General features: G+C 39.2%; 1 long non-coding RNA gene across 5 annotated transcripts in view; it reads left to right on the forward strand.

Moving 5' to 3' along the window:
* Positions 1–18,099, forward strand: part of LOC128250703 (uncharacterized) — a 283,292-nt gene that overhangs the window by 67,542 nt on the left and 197,651 nt on the right. For all 5 annotated transcript variants that reach the window (XR_016238404.1, XR_016238402.1, XR_016238401.1 and 2 more), the window contains exon 2: positions 14,872–15,578. This is a non-coding gene — a long non-coding RNA (uncharacterized LOC128250703). The remainder of the gene's footprint in view (positions 1–14,871; positions 15,579–18,099) is intronic.

Consider the following 18,099-nt stretch of genomic DNA (forward strand, 5'->3'; position numbering starts at 1 on the left):
TCTCTACACACAGATATATATATATATATATATATATACATACATATATAAATATCTGTGTCATCGTATATTTTTTTCCTCAATTTCTTGTCCCGTTCTTTTTCTTTTCCTTCATATAAGACATGCAAAACGTCAGGACTCTCTTGTTGCTGTCTACGGTTAATGAATTCGAGGAGACCCACCCCACTTGTGCCTATAATAGATAAGATTATTGTTATTCTTTTTGATTTTTACATTTTCGTCCGTCTGCAGAACATCAATTGTAAAATATTTATATATAATCACTACTTCACTACTTAAGAATATTTCACAATTCAATTTATCTTTCAGCTTATCTCCCCTTATACTACGACTATCCTACGACTGTCGATTAATTCTGCCACTAGGTAGTTTTCTTTCCGATCCCTGCTGCTTTAAATTTCATATTTGTCACTCTGTTAACCGAGATTTTTGGTCGGCGTTTCTAATCATTAATCTAGTAATAATAGATCCCTTATACCCTCGCCCTCTCAGAGGTTCGTGGAGAAAATGTACGCTTCTCTAAAACACATTCAATCCATGTGTGATGTTAAAGTGCTCCATATATTACCACATGTGTATATATATTGATGCGGGTACTTTTGCTTCTCCACTCCTCCCCACTTCCTGTCAACCAACCAGTGTTAGTGCGGTTACGTCCCTGTAACTTAGCGGTTCGGCTTTAAAAGAAACCAGTCTAGCATGGCCACAGTTTAATTACTGAAAACAAGTACAAATAATAAGAGAAATAGTAGTGGCTGTGTGGTAAATGTTTGCTTACCAACCACATGATTCCGGGTTCAGTCCAACTGCGTGGCACCTTGGGCAAGTGGCTTTTACTATAGCCTCGGGCCGACCAAAGCCCTGTGAGTAGATTTAGTAGAGGGAAACTGAAAAGAGCCCGTGTATGTTTGTGTGTCTGTTTGTCTCCTTACCATCGCTTGACAACCGATGTTGGTGTGTTCACATCCTCGTAACTTAAGCAAGAGAGCCAGATAGAATAAGGGATCTTTTTTTAAAACGGGGGCCACATTTTTCATTAACGAAACACTTTGAAACTTGGAACACTGGTAGAATGTGTCATATAAAACATCTTTTTCTCTTGGTCTTCTTTAAAAAAAAAGAAATCCATAAATTATTCCATGTTAAAGTTGTCGTATTTCTGTAATTTCAACCAATCACTGACGTCCATTCAGCCGATATACATTAAGTGCCGACTACATAAACAAACGATTCTGAAACAATTAATCCTAACCCTAACCCTAGGTTTAGGGTTAGGGTTAGGGTTAAAGCAAATTTAAAATGAAAAAAGCAAATAAAACGAAGAATCGTTTGTTTATGTAGTCGGCACTTAATGTATATCGACTGAATGGACGTCGGTGATTGGTTGAAATTATCGAAATAAGACAATTTTTTACATGAAATAAATTCGAATCCAAAAATATTTTTCTGTTCTATAACACAAAATAGATAAGTATACGAAGTTTGAAAGTCTTTCGGTACCAAAAACACTACGTAAAACATTAATGAAAAATGTGGCCCCCGTTTTAAAAAAGATCCAGAATAAGTACTGGGCTTACAAAGAATAAGTCTTGGGGTCGATTTGTTCGACTTAGGAGGCAGTGCTCCAGCATGGCCGTAGTCAAATGACTAAAACAAAGAATAGAAGAATAACCTGCCGCATATAATCCACCAAGGCACAGAACACAGTTACCTGGACAGCTTAGAAAGGAAGCTTGTTATAATAAACGGCATGATCGGATGATTTTCCATAGATGCTTCCGGGGGAAGTGATTGTTGCGTAGAAATAACGCGGAAACAATTTCACATAATCAGCATTTAATAGCCAGTGAAACACGTGTAAAGATGTTATTCGTAATACATTCACTTTATTCTTTTGTTATATACTCTGCAATTGTGTGTGTTTCTGTGTGTGTCACACACACTTGCATATAAATGTAAAAATGTATACAAGTAGGCTTGTCTATTTAAGGAGATTTTGAATGGAAGTCCTGCACAGAGAGTGACATTCTATTTATATAGACATAGGAATATGGTGTGTACGTAGGGAGATGTGCGAGTGTCGAAGAACAAATGGAATTTGTTCACGAAGGAATGTTTCGCTTTGTAGTCTAATGTATTATGTATTGACTGTGTGACCTTCTCTATACGTTCATCCATTCCACATATACGTACATGCATACATATATACAGACAGACACGTACATACATATATACATACATACATAATACATACATATATATATATATATATATATATATATATATATATATATATAAATGAACACATATGCGCGGAGTACAAACACACACTCAAGTATATGAAGTGTATACACATGTATACATACGTACACAGATAATAAATTCATAATCCTGCTTGTGTGTACGAACGTAAATTCACCCAACATGTTGGTTGCGCGTAGAATTTTTATTATATATATATATATATATATATATATATATATATATATACACACACATACTTTATATATATTTATATATATATGTGCGCAGGAGTGGGTGTGTGGTAAGTAGCTTGCTTACCAGCCACGTGGTCCCGGGTTCAGTCTCACTGGCAAAAGAGCCCGACAGAATAAATACTAGGCTTACAACGAATAAGTCCTGTGGTCGATTTGTTCGACTAAAAAAGCGGTGCTCCAGCATGGCCGCGGTACACACGCACACGCACACATATCTTCATATTTGGATTAGAAATAAGGGAGCCTCTACTCATCTGTAGTAATTATATTTTCATTTGAATCCCCTCCCTCCCTCCAGCCCTCCCTTCCTCCCTCCCTCCAGCCCTCCCTCCCTCCCTCTCTCTCTCCCTCCCTGTCTCTCTCTCTCCCTCCCTGTCTCTCTCTCTCCCTCCCTCCCTGTCTCCCTGTCTCTCTCTCCCTCCCTCCCTGTCTCTCTCTCTCTCCCTCCCTCCCTGTCTCTCTCTCTCTCTCTCCCTCCCTGTCCCTGTCTCTCTCAGACAATCAGTGACCGCAGAAATTGAACAGGGGACGATAAAAGTCGGACAAATGGACAAAAATGACACGTTACAACAGGTAGACGAAAATTTCAAAGATAAACACATGCACCAATCAGCAGAAGCTGTGCAGAGTAAATAGTTTGGCGAGGAAAGGCGAAGGACGAGGCGGACGGACGACGAGTGAACCCCTTATCAAAACAGAAATAAGCAAGATGTGTGTAGATCTTTGTACTACATACTTGTAGAGTCATCATCATCATCGCTTTTATTATTATATATAATGATGTGTGTGTGTGTGTGTGGCGGGGGTGGTGGTGCTGTGTGGTAAGAAGTTTTCTTCCCAAGCACTTGGTCCCGAGTTCAGTCCCACTGCGTGGCACCTTGACCAAGGGTCTTCTACTATAGCCTCGGGTCAACCAAAGCCTTGTAAGAGGATTTGGCTGACGGAAACTGGAAGAAGCCTGTCGTGATTGTGTGTGTGTGTGTGTGTGTGCACATGCACACAGATGTGTATATATCGATGTCTGTGTCTCTCCCGCCCACTGCCTTTCGACCGGTGTCAGTGTGTTCACGTCCCTGTGATGTATGTATCGATGTGTGTCTTTGGTTCTCCCCCTCCCACCGCCTGTCAAGCGGTGTTGGTGCATTTACGTCCCTATTACTTAGCGGCGGCCCGGTTTGAAATAAAAACAAAAAAAAACTACTGGATCTATGCTTTCCATTACAGTTCTTCAAAGCAGTACTCCAGCATGGCCACAGTCTAATGACTGAAAACAAGAGTAAGAAGAGTTAAGAGTATGAGACACGCATAAATTAAACTGGGTGACCCAGAAGTTGTAGCATGGGCGCTGTCTCTTATTCGCCCATTCCCATCTCTTTGCTCACTATCGTGTCACACCCATACCGTGTCACACCCACTCCTGCTCCACTGCTTACGGCTCGAGGCTCTCCAGGATATTTGGTCTACTGTCCAGGCCATTTATACCTCCGTGGATAGTTGAACTAGGTCTGCATTATGGAACAGGATTAACGTCGTGTTTTGGCAGTTTTAGGACCACCGAATAACTTTTGTTATATATCAAAGAATATTCAGTAACAAAATAGCCACCCACCCACCCACCACAGAAAAAAAAAAAAAAAAAGAAAGAAGCCCTTTTTCTGTATTTAAACGCAAATTGGATTTCTAAATGTCTAATCTTTTCTAATCTAGGCACAAGGCTGGAAATTTTGGGGGAGGGGTCCAGTCGATTAGATCGACCCCAGTATGCAACTGGTACTTAATTTAGCGACCCTGAAAGGATGAAAGGCAAAGTCGACCTCGGCGGAATTTGAACTCAGAACGTAAAGACAGACAAAATACCGCTAAGCATTTCGTCCGGTGCGCTAACGTTTCTGCCAGCTCGCCGCCCTGGACTTCTGAATGTATACTGCTTACACGCTCGCTTACACACGTATTATTATATTTAGAAATTCCTTTAGCATTTAATTCATGCATAATTTTTTTATATTTAACTAAAACCATCCAAGGTGGTGCTGCAGCATGGCCGCACACGAATGGCAGAAAAATTCAAAGGTAAAACACTATATACAAGTGTACGTGTGCGCGCATACAGATGTCTTTACGAAGATACATATACATACATATACGAGCACTCGTATGTGTGTATACACACACACACACACACACACACACACACACACACACCACTCACGTACGCATATATATGTTCATATGTGTGTATGTATATACACACACAAACACATATATTCATGTGTGTGTGTGTTTGCGTCGACGAGCTTCTCTCTATCTGGTGACTTGGACTGCTATGCATTGCACAAACTTCCTCAAATCACATTAATGTACGAGGGAAGCATATCTCTACTTCATGGATAATGTATAATGTTCGACATAGCATTATGCTTGATGATCACGGTAGGGTTGCCTTCGACCTGTTCCATTAGACATAATAATGTTCGGAGCGAGACCCTAATTGGAGCTAATTTATAAGACTCGGGCCAACAAAAGGGTTCTCTGTGTGGTCACTCGGATTCTAGAAATAGCAGTCCGAACCCTATCAGATTATATTGTTGTTGTATTCTGAAATTACATTCTGGTCATGGTGGTCCTCAGTTCTCTGGACTTAGGAAAAGTACAGGATGGGCAAGGCTGGCAGTGCCCTTCATTACAAGGGTCAGGAAGACGAGGGATGGTTTGAGGCTAAAGAGCGAGTCCAGAGCCGATGCGGGGTTAATCAACAATAACTTGGTTTAATCGATATTTATTGAAGTTTGGTAATCATCTAAAACCACAATCCATATTCACACACAGACACACACTCAAACACAAACACTTACATACACACTTCACATATTCCCAGAGACCCCAATCACTACACTAAAACACAATGGCGCTCACAGTTGCGCATTTGTCTCTCTCTCTCTTTCTCTCTCTCTCTCTCTCACTCTCTCTCTCACTTTATCTCTCTGTCTGTCTATCTCTTTGTCTGTTTAGCTAACCATCTATCTAGCTTTCTTGCTATCTATCCATATATCACTGGCAGTCTAAGTATGGCTGTTAGCCTATCTATCTATGTCTCTCTCTCTCTCTCTCTTTCTCTATCTAGCTTTTTACCCCCCCCCCCCTATCTGTCTATCTATCTATCTATCTATCTAGCTTTTTACTCTCTCTCTCACACACACACGTACACCCGTATGCGCACACACACAGCAAACCACAACATGGTGGCTGGCTTACAGGTTCGATTCAACCACACTGATGCTATATATGTCGAATGACGTCAGGGCAGACTCTTCTGCTGAGCCTATTGGTGAGAGATGCACACGCAACAGTATAGACATACAAGCACACACGCGCACGCATGCGTGTGTGCTTGTATAGATATATGTATGTATTCACAAGCGCACAGATTCACACACACACACACACACACACACACACACACACACACACACACACACCGTATTGTAATCCTGTGCACAACCTCAGTGATGCTGTTTGCATACATATATGCACTCACACACGTCTTCTCTCTCTCACTCTCTATCTCTCTTTTTCTACACATGCATTTCATTCTTCCCCTGACACGCATCTAGGCTCGTGCAAAACGACTGTATACCCACTGATAATATACATTACTCAAGTGCATACATACAAATGCGCATATTCTCTTCGTCGCACGCGCATCCAGGGATCAGCTACACACATATACACACAGGCGCACACGTATACACACAGGTGCACACGTATACACACAGGTGTGAGCACCGTTGCTCGCATAGTTACGTACTAAGAAACATTTATGGTTGTGTAAGCGGAATGTGTGTGTGTGTGTGTGTGTGTGTGTGTGTGTGTGTGTGTGTGTGTGTAATACTGTGCTGATGAACGAAATCTAGATTCATTCTAGTAATCGCGAAATCGGTCGATACACAGTTAAGTTTATTTAAAAGAAAGTTGGTCATCTTCTGTTGGTTGTTTTTCCTCGCATTAGGTACTAAATGTGGTTATTTTGAGAAGTCCACTGTGTGGCGTTATTATTTTTCTGTAATAATGCCCTTATATATATATATATATATATATATATGCGTGTGTTTGTGTGGAAAAGTTCGTTTGCTCGAAGTTTCGCCTGATGGCTGGCTGGCTGGTTGGTGATTGATGAGGTGGGCCCTTCTTTCATTTAAGAGGGATGCCCATAACTCGGAGAGCATCCCTCTTAACTCGAATGCCCCACAACTCCTGAGTTCTATATAAGACATTTAATATATTTTATACCATGTATATATATATATATATATATATATATATATATAGACACATGCATTATACATACATACTTATATACACATACAACACATGCATGTATGCTTACACATTACACATGCATGCATATATATATCTCTAGACATGTGTGTGTGTCATGCAAAAAAAAAAAGGCATACACACTTTGATATGTATGTATCTATCTATATATGTATATCTATCTATCTATCTATATATATATATATATATATATATATATATATATATATATATATATATATACAATGAAGATATTTGCCATGTGCCTTTTGTATGTGTTTGGTAAAGAATAAATCTTGTGTCTCTCAGGTTAATTTCATTCCAATCTTTTAGTCAATATTGTCGTGCTATTATTCACAGCTTGGAATTCTTTTTTGAGTTTTCCTTTCTATATTTCATTCAGAGAGCTTTGGAGTAGATGTGCTTCGGTTTTGTATGAATTCATTCTGTCTAATCTAACACACACGCAAATATAGACGAATGACAATGCATATATGCTCATATGCATTCATATATGTATGTATAATGAATATTAACATGAGTGTGTTTGTATATGTGTGTGTGTGTGTGTGTCTGTGTAGATATACGTATGTTTGTATCTATATGTAGTGTATGTATGAATAGGAATGTGTATGAATGATTTTGTGTAATAACACATGTATCTCTGTGTATATGCACCATATATATGAAGTTCTTATATGAATGTGTGTGTATATATCTTTGCATATATACATGTGTGTGTACACACATGTACTTGACTATGATGTTGCATGTATGAATATCCTTTCCTTTTTGTGTGTCTACAATTTGATGTGTGTGTGTGTGTGTGTGCATTTGTATGTATGTGTGTGAATGTGTATCCTTATATAACGCAATATTCTTTCTCCTGTCATAGTTCCATCTACATAATTAAGTTGTGTAAGTGTATACACCCACCCACACACACCCACACTCTCTCTCTCTCTCTCTCTCTCTCTCTCTCTCTCTCTCTCTCTCTCTCTCTCGCACACACACACATTTATAACTTGACATAACTACATGGAAAATGTGAATTTCTGAGCTTTGCCTCTTTGGAGTCCTCGGACCATTGAAAGGACAGTGGGTATGACATAAGCTGAAGAGACGTAGTGCAATGGAGTCGGAGAGTCAGTCCGCGACTCCGACTCATCAGTTTATGGTGCTGTCGTCTCCGTCTCTCACTCCAACTCATTTATTTGTAATTAGTCTAATCAAGTATTTGCTATATTGATTAAAAATTCACAACATTCGCGGCGAACATGAATCATCGGACTATTTTGCTCTACACCACTCTTCTCTGACAACGCCTGGGTTTTAAAAACCTATTGCCTATTCTGTTTTTTTTTTTTTTTAAAGAAGAGTTAATTATTAAGTATGATTTAAGTATAAGGCGGCGAGTTGGCGCAATGGTTAGTGCGTCGGACAAAATGCTTTCGTTGTATTTCTACTGACGGTTAACGTTCTGAGTTCAAATACCGCCGAGGTTAACTTTGCCTTTCAGCCTTGATAAAATAAAGTTAACCACTGGGAGTCGATATAATTGATTAACCCACCCAGCCTCTAAAACTGATGGCCTTCTGCTAAATTTTGAAACAATTTAAGTCGGTGCGATGACAGAATCGTCAGCTAGGGTAAATGACCCCCGGGCAAGTATGTAAACTGCGCCCCCTTCAACTAAAAAGTGGAAACTCGCATAGAAATAACTTCATTGGAAAACGATCTTGGCCAAAATTGCACTCTTCTCATGTTCTCTGCTTGCTCCACACAGTAACTACGCCCCTGGTCCTGAGTTCAAATACCGCCCTGGTTGTCTTTGCCTTTCATCTTCTGGGGGTTGATAGAACAGCTATCAGTTTAGCACCTGGGCGGATGTAATCAATTTTTATTCACCTTCTCCTCAGGAATTACTGGCCTTGTTCCAGAATTAGAAATAATTATCAAATGATCAACGAGTTGGTAGAACTGTTAAGTGTTTCGGGAGAAAATGCTTTTCTGACTCATATCCTGAGTTCAAATTGCACTGGAACATTCAAGAGTTCCGACTTATTAAATGTATAAAATCAATGGTGTTTGCCTAACTTGGACTTTAGTAAGTCTTTGGAAGCAATTTCGAATACAAGCAGTTCGTAGCTCCCTCCTTCAAGTCCTGGTTTTGTAACACAATCTTGCCTTCCTGTTTAATCTATTTAGTTCGTAGTTGTCTTTCTCGTCTATTGACATTTGAACATGGCCCCTCTTTGTCCTTCAGCTATTTGGTTCCTGGCTTCCTTAAGTGTTGGTATTGCCCCCGCACCCCGGACACTGCGCGTTTTTTTTTTTTTTTTTGTCTCTTGACAGTGAAAAATAGGCTCTCTATCGTTTTCTTATTTCGTTCGTTTTGTGCGCCAGTTTGTATTAATTGTATATCTTTAAGCCTGTTTTTCTGTTCCCCCAAGTAAACACTCGCTCTGTTTACTGTGTAATCTCTCCGTTGAACCATATCTCTCTATCTACCCGGTTTGAAATAGCTGTAATACATCGTGTCGGCACCGATGGACGAAGAAGTCTCTGTGTTTATTTATCTGTCTGTATACTCTCAGTCGGTCTATTTGCTAATTAGGTATATTTGCTTGACCTGGGCCTATCTACATGTTCCACCAGGTTAGAAATAGTAGCAGTATCTCTCCTCTAAAACACCGTCTAACACAGTGGCTCTCAACTATATTTTCCTCTTATTTTCCTTGGATGGATCATCATGGTCATTGGATGTTTCAAAACATTCCTATTATATTTTTAAAATGAAATTGTATTTAAAAAAAATTAAAATATCTTATGTATTCTAGAATAACCAGCTTATTGCAGGTAAATTTTAAAAACAAAATCCCTCTCTAAGGATTTAAAAAAAAATGTGCTTGGGATGCTAGCTTCTTAGAATATAGACGCAGTATCCGCCTACCAAATCCATCCACAAAGCATTGGTTGGGGCAGGGCTATAGCAGAAGACACTTTCCCAAGGTGCTACGCAATAGCGATACTAAATTCAATATCATGTCGTTCCTAAAAAAAACCCCAGCTTCCAAACCACACAGCCACGTCTGTGCCGCCTGTATCCGTCGGTAGTCTTAGGTTCAGAAATGGCTGCCTTTCTCGAGGTTTCATTCAGTCAACTTGTTTCATGTACGTGTCTAGATAAGTCCATGTTTGGTTTAGTTGTTTGGCATATAACTCGTCCGCGTGTCCATTCAACCGCGAATTCAACCATCAGCCAATATCTGTAGCCATCCATGCCATTCTGTACGGGACGCCTAGGCGCGATCGGGCAACCGACTATCTGCTCGTCCGTCCGTCTGTCTGTATGTCCATTTATTACTATCCGTCACGGCTTGAAACCACCGTGAAATTAATTCATTTGTAACAAACGCCAATACTCATAAAATATCTAACAGCGTTATTGATTGTTCCGTTAGAACTTTTGCTAGTTGCGCTGAAGGTCGGAACCACTATCTCTGCTCTTACTCTCACCACCACCACCACCACTATCTCTCAATTTCTATCGCCGTCCCCCTCGCCCCATCTCACTCACTTTTCTTCCTTTCTTTCTTTCACCTTTTCTTACTCACTGTTGCTCTCTGCTCTCCATATAGTGGCTTCGTCTCCGCCCATCTAATCATCTCTCGTCTCTCTTGCTCTTAGACTCATTTTCTCTTTCCCTCTCTCCCTCTCTCTCTCTCTCTCTCTCTGGTACCCTCCTCCGGTAACGGGCGGAAGGTGAAGTACTACGGACTGAAACACACACACACACACACACACACACACACACACACACACTTCATGGTAATACGATATATGATGCACACACATACTTGTGAGTGATAATGGATCGCTGTGAGTTTGGTGATGACTCTTCAGGGATACAAGCTTCTGAATTTAACCTTTCCGACCACGACAACCTTTCTGGTGCTAGCATCACGGTGAGATGTCCCGGTAAAGTTGTTGGCCATAGAGAGGGCATCCATTCGTGGAACCAATACGGCAGCTGGAACGTGTGATTGAGATGCAGCCCTCTGGTAGAGGAGACTAGTTAACTCTGATTAATAAATGATTCGTACTGTCTGTCTATCTCCCCGCACACACGCACGCGCACACACACACACACACACACACACACACACACACACACACACACACACACAGGGAAGAAATGACAGGTATGGTTGTGTGGATAGGAGGCGGTGCTCCACCGCAGAACGTGGTGGTATGCGATAAGCGGAAACTGCCGGACGCATGTGTGTGCGTTTGTATTTGTGTTTGCCAGCCTGACTCAGCCGTTCGACAAAGTTCAGTCGATAAAATAAGTATGAGATTTAAGTAAATACTGAGTGTGACGTAATCGACTAAAATCCCCAGCTAAGAGAGCTCCAGCATGGTCGCGTTAGACCTGTAATAGAATTATTATTTAAAGCGTGGTTGCTGAGTTGTTAAAGGGTCGGTTAGAATACCTTATAATCTCTCTGCACATGGTTCAATTCCTGCCTGGGATACTTGGTGTTTCATTTTCTCGGGTCGGTAAATAAATTTCCAGTTCACTATACTGGAATGTTGGTCGAGAAATCTTCTCTCTTTTCCAGGTCATTGTCTTCCAAGTTCAAATTTCGTCTGGGGCTATATACGATCACAGGCGGAGCAATCTGCCTGCCCAACGCGAAACCCGTCGATATGAGCAAATAGGCTTAAAATCTAACCGAACGTAAGCTGCCCCTATCATACCGAGATCTCCATCCAGCCGGGTATTGAAAAGACCTGATGTCCGTCTATTGGATTTGGTCTTTTATTATTATTATCGACGATGGCACTTCCCTTTCTGTCGGTTGGTTGTTTGCAATAATACCCAGTCATTCAACCTTGATCTGTATCTATGTGGTTGAATTAGTATATACTATAGCACGACTGTGAAATATAACGTCTGCAACAACGTTTAGTCCGGCCCCCAGCTAGGTTTCCTTTATATTTTGTTTTATTTTTATCCATTTATACTTATTTTTATATTAATATTCTGAAAAAAGTGGGTAACACTGTTTCCGAAAATAATTTAAAATAAATTAAAGGCTTATGAATCAATATACTAAAAAGATGCGTCCTATATCCCCTTCACTTTGTCTATACTCGCTGAGTCAAACGTAATTAATTTTCCCTTTAAATATCCGCATGAATTCTACTGATGTGAATGATATTGAAAGGTTTTGCCACTGAAACAACTGAAGCATTGTTTCTTTTATTTATTTATTTCCATCTCTGTTCTCAGTCGACGGACTGAGAATGGTAAAAGAAAGTAACATATACTATGTGAATGAAGTTTCTCTTCGCTTCTTTGCACATCAGTTTTGCTAATACATTATTTCGTTTCATTCCTTAAGGCGGTGAGCTGGCATAGTCGTTAGCGCCCCGGACGAAATGCTTAGCGGTATTTCACCCGTCGCTACGTTCTGAGTTCAAATTCCGCCGAGGTCGACTTTATCTTTCATCCTTTCAGGGGATCGATAAACGAAGTACCAGTTGAACATTTGGGTCGATGTAATCGACTCGCCCTCTCCTCCCAAAACTGCTGTCCTTGTGGCAAACTTTGAAACCGTTATTTCATTTCCTTATTGATGGTGTGGCTGAAAAGCTTGCTTGCCAACTGAAGAGTTTCGAGTTCAGTTCCACCCTGGTGGTGGTAGTCGCCGTCGCAGGAGGAATGGCGTGAGGATGGTGTTGGTGGTGATCGGCGTCGTAGTAGGAGGGATGACGTTAGGATGATGGTGGTGGGAGGAAGGATGTCGTTAGGAGGGTGTTGGCGGCGGGAATTTAGTCTTGAAGTTGTGCGCGTGGTGGTAGTAGTAGGCAGTGGTGATGCTACTCATCGTCACGATGGTAATGATGCCGTCGGGCTGTTGTGGTCACGGTTATAGTGACGATGTTTGGCAGTAGAACTGGTGATGGCGGTGGCGATGGTAGTTCGGTCGACGGGTGGATGAAGTGGTAAATGGTGGTGGAGGTGGTGGCGATGTTCTTGTTTATCACATTGGTAGTTGTGTCTTGGTTGTGTTCACAGTGGTAGTCTCGACTCTCATATAGTGGAGATGGTGGTGGTGGTAGTGACAGGGATAACGATGATGACGTTGGTAGTAGTAGTGGTGGTGGTGGTTGTGGTGACGGTGGGATCGATGGTAGTCCTGGTAGTTGGATGAATGAGGTCGCAGTGATAGTGATGTTTTCCATTGGTGATGGTGGTGGTGGTGGTTATGATGATAATGATGATGATGATAGCATTGACGATTGCCAGCACGTAATGTAACGTAATGTACGTAGTCGTTCATCGACGACAACAATAACAACAGCCCCGCTAAACGCATCAACTGCCATCCAGTGACGTAACGGACCTGTTGTTGGGGGAAAAAGCTTAATGAAATGCAGTTCTGGAAGATGTAAAAGCAGTGTCGAGCACAACACCATTAGAAACACGCGCTGCTCATCCTTCTCTCCCTCACTCTCCAATTCAGGAGAAAATAAAAAATAATTGAATAAATAAATAATGGGGAAGGAGGGGGGGGGGAATCAAACGAAACATTAACAAAAGAAAACAACGCGAGAGAATTAAAAAAAAAAAGTAGGATGACGGCATTCATTTATACAAGGGGAGATAAAGTGAAAGGTAGCAGACTATTTAGAGTTACTTCCCTTAGTTTCTTTTTTTTTTTTTTCAGTTTCGTTATCCAGTTTGCCTATTTCTGTCAACGTTCTCTCTCTCTCTCTCTCTCACTCACACACACTCTCTCCTTTTTTTTTCTCTCTCCACTTTTGATCTTTGTTTTCTTCATGGACACATTTAGCATAGAATATATATTACACATATGCAGTAGGTGTTTGTGTATATTATTAATGTGTGCATATATATATATATATATATATATATATATATCTGTCTTAGTGTATGTATGCATATGTACATAATAAGTGTATATATATATATAGATATGGATTTGTACATTATACACACACACACACACACTTGTGTGTGTGTGTGTGTGTATATATATATTGTAAATATACTCATGTATGTGTATGCTGTGCAATATGTACGCATATATGTTTTATATATATATATATATATATATATACATATATATATATCAAGGATAATGTATATATGTAAGTATAACATGGACATTTATGTACATGTTTAGGCTGTATATATGGTTATATATATATATGTAGTAAGACAAGTAAAAACAAACGTGTATGTATATATATATATATATACATACACACACACACACACACACACACACACACACACACACACACACACACACACACACACACACACACACTGCATATGAAAATAGGTATAAACATCTATAGAATATATATACATGTATTTCCATAAGTATAATATATTAGCGTTTCTGTGTATATTTGATATATGTGTGTGTACACATGTATATGAATTGACAAATATACACGTGTATCAATGTGTAGAGTGCGTGCATATATGTATATGCAATGTATGTATAAAACACATATTAATGTATGTGAGTGTGTGTGTGTGTGTGTGTACGTACTTGTCTTTGTCATCGAAGTCAATTGTTCAACATCAGCCAAGTCAACCCTTTTGATCAAATTTGGTCTCCCTCCCCCGTCTCATCCCCTTCCTTGTGTGAACAGAACTCAGGACCCACATTCTCCAGCGTGCCATTTTCCACAACGGGTGGGCGGGCATTTTGACAGAGAGAAAGAGAAAGAAAACCATTTAGTTGCTATTTCTTGCAAATCGAGCTACGACGTAGAGCCGCCCTCGTCGGTATGTTTTCTGTCTGCGCTGTATTGGTTGGTTGGCTGGTGTGTCGGCTGGTTTCTCCCTTTGCCTTTTATGGAATATTTCTGCCCAACCAATCATTAACATATTCCAATATTTGCCGTATTCTCTCTCTCTTATTGTTTGTTTATCAGTTTATGTGTGTATTTTTATTTTTATTTTTATTTTTATTTTTCTCTTTTGCAGAATGCTTTCACAGACGAACTCCAGCTCGCTTTCGATCTCGTTCTCCGTTTTTATCTCTCCGTCTCCCCTCCCCGACTCATTCTCTCTCTCTCTCTCTCTCTCTCTCTCTCTCTTTCTTCCTTCTCTCTCACTCACACCTACCTGTATGTATAGATTGCGAGCATTAGACAGCAAAAGAACGTTGGTTAAACCTATACACATAAACGGCTACCAAAAGAGTCGCACCCACACACGAAAACACAAAACGACACACATGCATAGATATATGTACACACTCACACACTGACGCATATATACACACATGCATATAAAGCCATAGGCACACACGGATACATATGCGCACACATACACACATATCCAGAATATACCAAAATTAAAACAAAATAATTACGAGAACAAAAACGCATACAAAATATATCGAACCTCGAGCAAACAGCAAAAGCATTGCTCCAGCGTAGCCTTCGCATATCTGTAACATAGTAAAAAAGAAAATACCACACACACACAAAAACATACGCGCACACACGCACTACACACACAAACATATACAAACACACACACACGCACATTCAGAGACGGAGTAGAGAGAGACAGAGACAGAAAGAGAAGGGGGAGGATGATGTGGAGGACGAGGATGAGGGCAGATGCTTTTTGTGTATGTGTTATTACCGAATGAAAACAAGAGAACAGTTTGAATTAAAAGAAGGGTAAGTGTACTTTTGTCTTGTGTGTATTTTGCAGTGTTTTTATCATTTTTTCTTCGTCTTTTTTTCTTCTTCTCCTTTGGTGTTTTGATTTGAAATCGTGTTTAACATTTTTTGGGTGATATATGTATATATAGAAACATGCATATACCTACACACGTCACTACATCCCTAAATATAATATGTATATAATGTTTATACATATCGTGAAACGGTGATATATATATATATATATATGTGCATTTAGGTTCATGTATACGTTCCATCTCCCTTCCATTCTATACAGAGGTAAAATACACATATACATATATAAATATACATACATATATTCACAAATACAAATATATATACCCTTGCATAAATAATATCCTTCAATTCTTTCGTATATACGTTTAATAGAAACTTATATACATACATGCATACATACATGCGTATAATACAAATACATGCACTCAATCATGGATATTATACATACACACGCCTAATGCAAATATGCTCGGGCGCGCCTATATTACTTAATGAGCAGTAGTTGCGGAGTGACTCATGGGCGCCGAGTTTCGTGTATTTGCGCTCATCAGACCAGTTTCAAATTAGTGGCGGCGAATGGTGTTATATTTATGAAGTCCAGCAGTGGGTACTTGTACATGAAGCACCCCCTTAATTTGAAAACAGATTCATAAGTAAGAATGAACGAGACTCGCGAGCTTTGAGTCACTCTGTCACCTCTGCCGATATGTGTGTGTGCCTGTGTGTCTATGTGTGTGTGTATATATATATATATATATATATATATATACGTGTGTGTATATATATATATGTATGTGCATATATGTATATATATATATATATATGTGTATGTGCATATATGTATATATATATGTGTATGTATTTATATACGTCTATATATGTATATATATGTGTATATGTATGTGTGTATTTATGTATATGTATATATATGTATGTGTGTATTTATGTATATGTATATATATGTGTGTGTATATATGTATGTATACGTATATATATATGTGTATTTATGTATAGATAATCTTTTTTTATACATATATTTTAGTTTCAATTTTTGTTTGTGTCACCGTGTAATAATAATTATCATCCTTTAACGTCCTTTCTCTAAGCTGGCATGGGTTTGGCCTATTAACACTCACGCATACACACAGTGTGTATGTATGTGTGAGTGTCTGTATGCATCTACATGTATTTCTTTCATTTATATCATTTCTATTTGTTTCATTTTTGTTTTGTCCTTTTTCTTTATTACCAAGTTTTGCATTCTTTGGCAAGTGTCAGACTGTCGTCCTGACAATGCCATAACCAACAAAACTTCGAAGTCACTATCAACAAAAAAAAAAAAATAATAAATAGCTTTTGCTTGTCGTGAGTCTCTCTCTCAGTGTGCAAAGTTTTTTTTTTTTTACTTACTCTGTGTGCATGTAGTACCATCTGCATGTAGTACCATCTGCATGTAGTACCTTCTGCGTGTGGTACCTTCAGCTTGTTTTCCTTAAAATCCTGTATTATTGAAGACGTTACCGTCTTAGCAGAGACTGTATACATTCTATATATGCGGTTTATTTTATTACTGTTGATTCATTAGTGTGTGTGTGTGTGTGTGTGTGTGTGTGTGTGTGTGTGTGTGTGTGTGTGTGTGCATGTATATACTGTATCTATTACTCTGTATTCACTGCATATATTAAATGAATGTAATTGTCATTGAGTACTTTCAGTAGAATAGTCAAAAAGCAAAACGAAACAACAACAAGAATATTAATAATAATAAAAATGATGATAGTAACATAACAAGCACAACAACAGTAATAACAACAATAATGAATAAAGTCTGTAATTATATAAAAGCATCTGTGTGTATCCATTTAAATGAATGGATTATATAAATTCTACTGCAAATATTTAGTACTTCGTTTGCTTCTTCAAACATCGTGTGTGTGTGTGTGTGTGTGTGTGTGTGTGTGTGTGTGTGTGTGTGTGTGTGTGTGTGTGTGAGATATATGATATTTGTATATAATGTAATTTAATATGTAGCTTGAATTTATTTCCAAGTCTCTCATCGGATTAGTCATATATGTATATACTTTATATCGCATTGTTTAAACTCTCGTTTTCTTTTCTTTCTATTTTACTGAGCACTTTTAATAATGGCTTTGTACATAAAATGTATTTACGATGTAACTGCGAAATGTTTATGCGCATATATATACACACACAGGCACTTTCATACATCAATGCACGCAGACAGGTTTCGTGTGTGATGTCGGATCTGCAGGAATGCTGTTCGTTTGAATGTATGACTAGTGTGTGTGCGTTTGCGTGCGCTTGTCTATCTGCCTTTTTATGTCTATGTATGTATGTAATCTATCTATCTATCTATCTACCTCCTGTCTGTCTATTTCTCTCTCTCTCTCTCTCTCTCTCTCTCTCTCTCTCTCTCTCTACGTGTGTGTTATATATGGACATCATTATATGGAGTATGTGTGTACGTGTGTTTGTA

This window comes from Octopus bimaculoides, chromosome 25 (assembly GCF_046866305.1).
Source record: "Octopus bimaculoides isolate indiv1 chromosome 25, ASM4686630v1, whole genome shotgun sequence".
Taxonomy (NCBI): domain Eukaryota; kingdom Metazoa; phylum Mollusca; class Cephalopoda; order Octopoda; family Octopodidae; genus Octopus; species Octopus bimaculoides.